Source organism: Diplotaxodon limnothrissa, linkage group LG11 (assembly GCF_057381915.1).
Source record: "Diplotaxodon limnothrissa isolate DT_005_m linkage group LG11, D_limnothrissa_male_GT1.1, whole genome shotgun sequence".
Classification (NCBI taxonomy): domain Eukaryota; kingdom Metazoa; phylum Chordata; class Actinopteri; order Cichliformes; family Cichlidae; genus Diplotaxodon; species Diplotaxodon limnothrissa.
The window spans coordinates 2,120,735-2,129,797 of record NC_140606.1 but is presented as its reverse complement, the minus strand read 5'-3'; positions in this window follow the sequence as shown (position 1 = coordinate 2,129,797).

The window sequence follows — 9,063 nt, the reverse complement described above, 5'->3', positions numbered from 1 at the left end:
GCAAATGTATGTGCATTCATGTGTTCCTGCGTTGAGATCTGAGGTTGGCTGGTAGGGTGGACCTCTGCGCATAATCACATGTGTGTGCAAACATTTCCATTTCTGGATATCTTGGAATTTGGTTTCTGAGGGGGAGTTTATCTCTGGATGTGTGCAAATATATGTGCATTCATGTGTTCCTGCGTGTAGATATGAGGTTGGCTGGTAGGGTGTACCTCTGCGCATAATCACATGTGTGTGCAAGCATTGCCATGGCTCGATTTCTTGGAATTTGGTTTCTGTTGGGGAGTTTATCTCTGGATGTGTGCAAATGTATGTGCATTCATGTGTGCTTGCGTGGAGATCTGAGGTTGGCTGGTAGGGTGGACCTCTGCGCATAATCACATGTATGTGCAAGCATTGCCACGGCTCGATTTCTTGGAATTTGGTTTCTCTTGGGGAGTTTATTTCTGGATGTGTGCAAATGTATGTGCATTCATGTGTTCCTGCGCTGAGATCTGAGGTTGGCTGGTAGGGTGTACCTCTGCGCATAATCACATGTGTGTGCAAGCATTGCCACGGCTCGATTTCTTGAAATTTGGTTTCTGAAGGGGAGTTTATCTCTGGATGTGTGCAAATGTATGTGCATTCATCTGTGCTTGCGTGGAGATCTGAGGTTGGCTGGTAGGGTGGACCTCTGCGCATAATCACATGTGTGTGCAAGCATTGCCACGGCTCGATTTCTTGGAATTTGGTTTCTGAAGGGGAGTTTATCTCTGGATTTGTGCAAATGTATGTGCATTCATGTGTGCCTGCGTGTAGATCTGAGGTTGACTGGTAGGGTGGACCTCTGTGCATAATCACATGTGTGTGCAAACATTGCCACGGCTCGATTTCTTGGAATGTGGTTTCTTTGGGGTGAGTTTATCTCTGGATGTGTGCAAATGTATGTGCATTCATGTGTTCCTGCGTTGAGATCTGAGGTTGACTGGTAGGGTGGACCTCTGCGCATAATCACATGTGTGTGCAAGCATTGCCACGGCTGGATTTCTTGGAATTTGGTTTCTGTTGGGGAGTTTATCTCTGGATGTGTGCAAATGTATGTGCATTCATGTGTGCTTGCGTGGAGATCTGAGGTTGGCTGGTAGGGTGTACCTCTGCGCATAATCACATGTGTGTGCAAGCATTGCCATGGCTCGATTTCTTGGAATTTGGTTTCTGAAGGGGAGTTTATCTCTGGATGTGTGCAAATATATGTGCATTCATGTGTGCCTGCGTGTAGATCTGAGGTTTACTAGTAGGGTGGACCTCTGCGCATAATCACATGTGTGCAAGCATTGCCACGGCTCGATTTCTTGGAATGTGGTTTCTTTGGGGTGAGTTTATCTCTGGATGTGTGCAAATGTATGTGCATTCATGTGTTCCTGCGTTGAGATCTGAGGTTGGCTGGTAGGGTGGACCTCTGCGCATAATCACATGTGTGTGCAAGCATTGCCACGGCTGGATTTCTTGGAATTTGGTTTCTGTTGGGGAGTTTATCTCTGGATGTGTGCAAATGTATGTGCATTCATGTGTGCTTGCGTGGAGATCTGAGGTTGGCTGGTAGGGTGGACCTCTGCGCATAATCACATGTGTGTGCAAGCATTGCCACGGCTCGATTTCTTGGAATTTGGTTTCTGAGGGGGAGTTTATCTCTGGATGTGTGCAAATGTATGTGCATTCATGTGTTCCTGCGTTGAGATCTGAGGTTGGCTGGTAGGGTGGACCTCTGCGCATAATCACATGTGTGTGCAAACATTTCCATTTCTGGATATCTTGGAATTTGGTTTCTGAGGGGGAGTTTATCTCTGGATGTGTGCAAATGTATGTGCATTCATGTGTTCCTGCGTTGAGATCTGAGGTTGGCTGGTAGGGTGTACCTCTGCGCATAATCACATGTGTGTGCAAACATTGCCACGGCTCGATTTCTTGGAATTTGGTTTAGTTTGGGGTGAGTTTATCTCTGGATGTGTGCAAATGTATGTGCATTCATGTGTGCTTGCGTGGAGATCTGAGGTTGGTTGGTAGGGTGGACCTCTGCGCATAATCACATGTGTGTGCAAGCATTGCCACGGCTCGATTTTTTGGAATTTGGATTCTTTTGGGTGAGTTTATCTCTGAATGTGTGCAAATGTATGTGCATTCATGTGTTCCTGCGTTGAGATCTGAGGTTGGCTGGTACGGTGGACCTCTGCGCATAATCACATGTGTGTGCAAGCATTGCCACGGCTCGATTTTTTGGAATTTGGATTCTTTGGGGTGAGTTTATCTCTGGATGTGTGCAAATGTATGTGCATTCATGTGAGCCTGCCTGTAGATCTGAGGTTGGCTGGCAGGGTGTACCTCTGTGCATAATCACATGTGTGTGCAAACATTGCCACGGCTCGATTTCTTGGAATTTGGTTTCTCTTGGGGAGTTTATCTCTGGATGTGTGCAAATGTATGTGCATTCATGTGTTCCTGGGTTGAGACCTGAGGTCGGCTGGTAGGGTGGACCTCTGCGCATAATCACATGTGTGTGGAAACATTGCCACGGCTCGATTTCTTGGAATTTGGTTTCTCTTGGGGAGTTTATCTCTGGATGTGTGCAAATGTATGTGCATTCATGTGTTCCTGCGTTGAGATCTGAGGTTGGCTGGTACGGTGGACCTCTGCGCATAATCACATGTGTGTGCAAGCATTGCCACGGCTCGATTTCTTGGAATTTGGTTTCTGAAGGGGAGTTTATCTCTGGATGTGTGCAAATGTATGTGCATTCATCTGTGCTTGCGTGGAGATCTGAGGTTGGCTGGTAGGGTGGACCTCTGCGCATAATCACATGTGTGTGCAAGCATTGCCACGGCTCGATTTCTTGGAATTTGGTTTCTGAAGGGGAGTTTATCTCTGGATGTGTGCAAATGTATGTGCATTCATGTGTTCCTGCGTTGAGATCTGAGGTTGGCTGGTAGGGTGGACCTCTGCGCATAATCACATGTGTGTGCAAACATTTCCATTTCTGGATATCTTGGAATTTGGTTTCTGAGGGGGAGTTTATCTCTGGATGTGTGCAAATGTATGTGCATTCATGTGTTCCTGCGTTGAGATCTGAGGTTGGCTGGTAGGGTGGACCTCTGCGCATAATCACATGTGTGTGCAAACATTTCCATTTCTGGATATCTTGGAATTTGGTTTCTCTGGGGGAGTTTATCTCTGGATGTGTGCAAATATATGTGCATTCATCTGTGCTTGCGTGGAGATCTGAGGTTGGCTGGTAGGGTGTACCTCTGCGCATAATCACATGTGTGTGCAAGCATTGCCACGGCTCGATTTCTTGGAATTTGGTTTCTGAGGGGGAGTTTATCTCTGGATGTGTGCAAATGTATGTGCATTCATGTGTTCCTGCGCTGAGATCTGAGGTCGGCCGGTAGGGTGGACCTCTGCGCATAATCACATGTGTGTGCAAGCATTGCCACGGCTCGATTTCTTGGAATTTGGTTTCTCTTGGGGAGTTTATCTCTGGATGTGTGTAAATGTATGTGCATTCATGTGTTCCTGCGCTGAGATCTGAGGTCGGCTGGTACGGTGGAACTCTGCGCATAATCACATGTGTGAGCAAACATTGCCACGGCTCGATTTCTTGGAATTTGGGTCCTTTGGGGGGAGTTTATCTCTGGATGTGTGCAAATGTATGTGCATTCATGTGTTCCTGCGTTGAGATCTGAGGTTGGCTGGTAGGGTGGACCTCTGCGCATAATCACATGTGTGTGCAAGCATTGCCACGGCTGGATTTCTTGAAATTTGGTTTCTGAGGGGGAGTTTATCTCTGGATGTGTGCAAATGTATGTGCATTCATCTGTGCTTGCGCGGAAATCTGAGGTCGGCTGGTAGGGTGGACCTCTGCGCATAATCACATGTGTGTGCAAGCATTGCCACGGCTCGATTTTTTGGAATTTGGTTTCTCTTGGGGAGTTTATCTCTGGATGTGTGCAAATGTATGTGCATTCATCTGTGCTTGCGTGGAGATCTGAGGTCGGCTGGTAGGGTGGACCTCTGCGCATAATCACATGTGTGTGCAAGCATTGCCACGGCTCGATTTTTTGGAATTTGGTTTCTCTTGGGGAGTTTATCTCTGGATGTGTGCAAATGTATGTGCATTCATCTGTGCTTGCGTGGAGATCTGAGGTTGGCTGGTACGGTGGACCTCTGCGCATAATCACATGTGTGTGCAAGCATTGCCACGGCTCGATTTTTTGGAATTTGGATTCTTTGGGGTGAGTTTATCTCTGGATGTGTGCAAATGTATGTGCATTCATGTGTGCCTGCGTGTAGATCTGAGGTTGGCTGGTACGGTCGACCTCTGCGCATAATCACATGTGTGTGCAAGCATTGCCACGGCTCGATTTCTTGGAATTTGGTTTCTGTTGGGGAGTTTATCTCTGGATGTGTGCAAATGTATGTGCATTCATCTGTGCTTGCGTGGAGATCTGAGGTTGGCTGGTAGGGTGTACCTCTGCGCATAATCACATGTGTGTGCAAACATTGCCACGGCTCGATTTCTTGGAATTTGGTTTCTCTTGTGGAGTTTATCTCTGGATGTGTGCAAATGTATGTGCATTCATGTGTTCCTGCGTTGAGATCTGAGGTTGGCTGGTACGGTGGACCTCTGCGCATAATCACATGTGTGTGCAAGCATTGCCACGGCTCGATTTCTTGGAATTTGGTTTCTGAGGGGGAGTTTATCTCTGGATGTGTGCAAATATATGTGCATTCATGTGTTCCTGCGTGTAGATCTGAGGTTGGCTGGTAGGGTGTACCTCTGCGCATAATCACATGTGTGTGCAAACATTGCCACGGCTCGATTTCTTGGAATTTGGTTTAGTTTGGGGTGAGTTTATCTATGGATGTGTGCAAATGTATGTGCATTCATGTGTTCCTGCGTTGAGATCTGAGGTTGGCTGGTATGGTGGACCTCTGCGCATAATCACATGTGTGTGCAAACATTTGAATTTCTGGATATCTTGGAATTTGGTTTCTCTGGGGGAGTTTATCTCTGGATGTGTGCAAATGTATGTGCATTCATGTGTTCCTGCGTGTAGATCTGAGGTTGGCTGGTAGGGTGTACCTCTGCGCATAATCACATGTGTGTGCAAGCATTGCCACGGCTCGATTTCTTGGAATTTGGTTTCTGTTGGGGAGTTTATCTATGGATGTGTGCAAATGTATGTGCATTCATGTGTTCCTGCGCTGAGATCTGAGGTTGGCTGGTAGGGTGGACCTCTGCGCATAATCACATGTGTGTGCAAGCATTGCCACGGCTCGATTTCTTGGAATTTGGTTTCTGAAGGGGAGTTTATTTCTGGATGTGTGCAAATGTATGTGCATTCATGTGTTCCTGCGCTGAGATCTGAGGTTGGCTGGTAGGGTGTACCTCTGCGCATAATCACATGTGTGTGCAAGCATTGCCACGGCTCGATTTCTTGAAATTTGGTTTCTGAGGGGGAGTTTATCTCTGGATGTGTGCAAATGTATGTGCATTCATCTGTGCTTGCGTGGAGATCTGAGGTTGGCTGGTAGGGTGGACCTCTGCGCATAATCACATGTGTGTGCAAGCATTGCCACGGCTCGATTTCTTGGAATTTGGTTTCTGAAGGGGAGTTTATCTCTGGATGTGTGCAAATGTATGTGCATTCATGTGTGCCTGCGTGTAGATCTGAGGTTGACTGGTAGGGTGGACCTCTGCGCATAATCACATGTGTGTGCAAGCATTGCCACGGCTCGATTTCTTGGAATTTGGTTTCTGAGGGTGAGTTTATCTCTGGATGTGTGCAAATGTATGTGCATTCATGTGTTCCTGCGCTGAGATCTGAGGTCGGATGGTAGGGTGGACCTCTGCGCATAATCACATGTGTGTGCAAGCATTGCCACGGCTGGATTTCTTGAAATTTGGTTTCTGAGGGGGAGTTTATCTCTGGATGTGTGCAAATGTATGTGCATTCATCTGTGCTTGCGTGGAGATCTGAGGTTGGCTGGTAGGGTGGACCTCTGCGCATAATCACATGTATGTGCAAGCATTGCCACGGCTCGATTTCTTGGAATTTGGATTCTTTGGGGTGAGTTTATCTCTGGATGTGTGCAAATGTATGTGCATTCATCTGTGCTTGCGTGGAGATCTGAGGTTGGCTGGTAGGGTGGACCTCTGCGCATAATCACATGTGTGTGCAAGCATTGCCACAGCTCGATTTCTTGGAATTTGGTTTCTGAGGGGGAGTTTATCTCTGGATGTGTGCAAATGTATGTGCATTCATGTGTTCCTGCGTTGAGATCTGAGGTTGGCTGGTAGGGTGGACCTCTGCGCATAATCACATGTGTGTGCAAACATTTCCATTTCTGGATATCTTGGAATTTGGTTTCTGAGGGGGAGTTTATCTCTGGATGTGTGCAAATGTATGTGCATTCATGTGTTCCTGCGTTGAGATCTGAGGTTGGCTGGTAGGGTGTACCTCTGCGCATAATCACATGTGTGTGCAAACATTGCCACGGCTCGATTTCTTGGAATTTGGTTTAGTTTGGGGTGAGTTTATCTCTGGATGTGTGCAAATGTATGTGCATTCATGTGTTCCTGCGTTGAGATCTGAGGTTGGCTGGTAGGGTGTACCTCTGCGCATAATCACATGTGTGTGCAAACATTGCCACGGCTCGATTTCTTGGAATTTGGTTTAGTTTGGGGTGTGTTTATCTATGGATGTGTGCAAATGTATGTGCATTCATGTGTTCCTGCGTTGAGATCTGAGGTTGGCTGGTAGGGTGGACCTCTGCGCATAATCGCATGTGTGTGCAAACATTGCCACGGCTGGATTTCTTGGAATTTGGTTTCTGTTGGGGAGTTTATCTCTGGATGTGTGCAAATGTATGTGCATTCATGTGTGCTTGCGTGGAGATCTGAGGTGGGCTGGTAGGGTGGACCTCTGCGCATAATCACATGTATGTGCAAGCATTGCCACGGCTCGATTTCTTGGAATTTGGATTCTTTGGGGTGAGTTTATCTCTGGATGTGTGCAAATGTATGTGCATTCATGTGTGCTTGCGTGGAGATCTGAGGTTGGCTGGTAGGGTGGACCTCTGCGCATAATCACATGTGTGTGCAAGCATTGCCACAGCTCGATTTCTTAGAATTTGGTTTCTGAGGGGGAGTTTATCTCTGGATGTGTGCAAATGTATGTGCATTCATGTGTTCCTGCGTTGAGATCTGAGGTTGGCTGGTAGGGTGGACCTCTGCGCATAATCACATGTGTGTGCAAACATTTCCATTTCTGGATATCTTGGAATTTGGTTTCTGAGGGGGAGTTTATCTCTGGATGTGTGCAAATGTATGTGCATTCATGTGTTCCTGCGTTGAGATCTGAGGTTGGCTGGTAGGGTGGACCTCTGCGCATAATCACATGTGTGTGCAAACATTTCCATTTCTGGATATCTTGGAATTTGGTTTCTGAGGGGGAGTTTATCTCTGGATGTGTGCAAATATATGTGCATTCATGTGTTCCTGCGTGTAGATATGAGGTTGGCTGGTAGGGTGTACCTCTGCGCATAATCACATGTGTGTGCAAGCATTGCCATGGCTCGATTTCTTGGAATTTGGTTTCTGTTGGGGAGTTTATCTCTGGATGTGTGCAAATGTATGTGCATTCATGTGTGCTTGCGTGGAGATCTGAGGTTGGCTGGTAGGGTGGACCTCTGCGCATAATCACATGTATGTGCAAGCATTGCCACGGCTCGATTTCTTGGAATTTGGTTTCTCTTGGGGAGTTTATTTCTGGATGTGTGCAAATGTATGTGCATTCATGTGTTCCTGCGCTGAGATCTGAGGTTGGCTGGTAGGGTGTACCTCTGCGCATAATCACATGTGTGTGCAAGCATTGCCACGGCTCGATTTCTTGAAATTTGGTTTCTGAAGGGGAGTTTATCTCTGGATGTGTGCAAATGTATGTGCATTCATCTGTGCTTGCGTGGAGATCTGAGGTTGGCTGGTAGGGTGGACCTCTGCGCATAATCACATGTGTGTGCAAGCATTGCCACGGCTCGATTTCTTGGAATTTGGTTTCTGAAGGGGAGTTTATCTCTGGATTTGTGCAAATGTATGTGCATTCATGTGTGCCTGCGTGTAGATCTGAGGTTGACTGGTAGGGTGGACCTCTGTGCATAATCACATGTGTGTGCAAACATTGCCACGGCTCGATTTCTTGGAATGTGGTTTCTTTGGGGTGAGTTTATCTCTGGATGTGTGCAAATGTATGTGCATTCATGTGTTCCTGCGTTGAGATCTGAGGTTGACTGGTAGGGTGGACCTCTGCGCATAATCACATGTGTGTGCAAGCATTGCCACGGCTGGATTTCTTGGAATTTGGTTTCTGTTGGGGAGTTTATCTCTGGATGTGTGCAAATGTATGTGCATTCATGTGTGCTTGCGTGGAGATCTGAGGTTGGCTGGTAGGGTGTACCTCTGCGCATAATCACATGTGTGTGCAAACATTGCCACGGCTCGATTTCTTGGAATTTGGTTTCTTTGGGGTGAGTTTATCTCTGGATGTGTGCAAATGTATGTGCATTCATGTGTTCCTGCGTCTAGATCTGAGGTCGGCTGGTAGGGTGGACCTCTGCGCATAATCACATGTGTGTGCAAGCATTGCCACGGCTCGATTTCTTGGAATTTGGTTTCTGAGGGTGAGTTTATCTCTGGATGTGTGCAAATGTATGTGCATTCATCTGTGCTTGCGTGGAGATCTGAGGTTGGCTGGTAGGGTGGACCTCTGCGCATAATCACATGTGTGTGCAAGCATTGCCATGGCTCGATTTCTTGGAATTTGGTTTCTGAAGGGGAGTTTATCTCTGGATGTGTGCAAATATATGTGCATTCATGTGTGCCTGCGTGTAGATCTGAGGTTTACTAGTAGGGTGGACCTCTGCGCATAATCACATGTGTGCAAGCATTGCCACGGCTCGATTTCTTGGAATGTGGTTTCTTTGGGGTGAGTTTATCTCTGGATGTGTGCAAATGTATGTGCATTCATG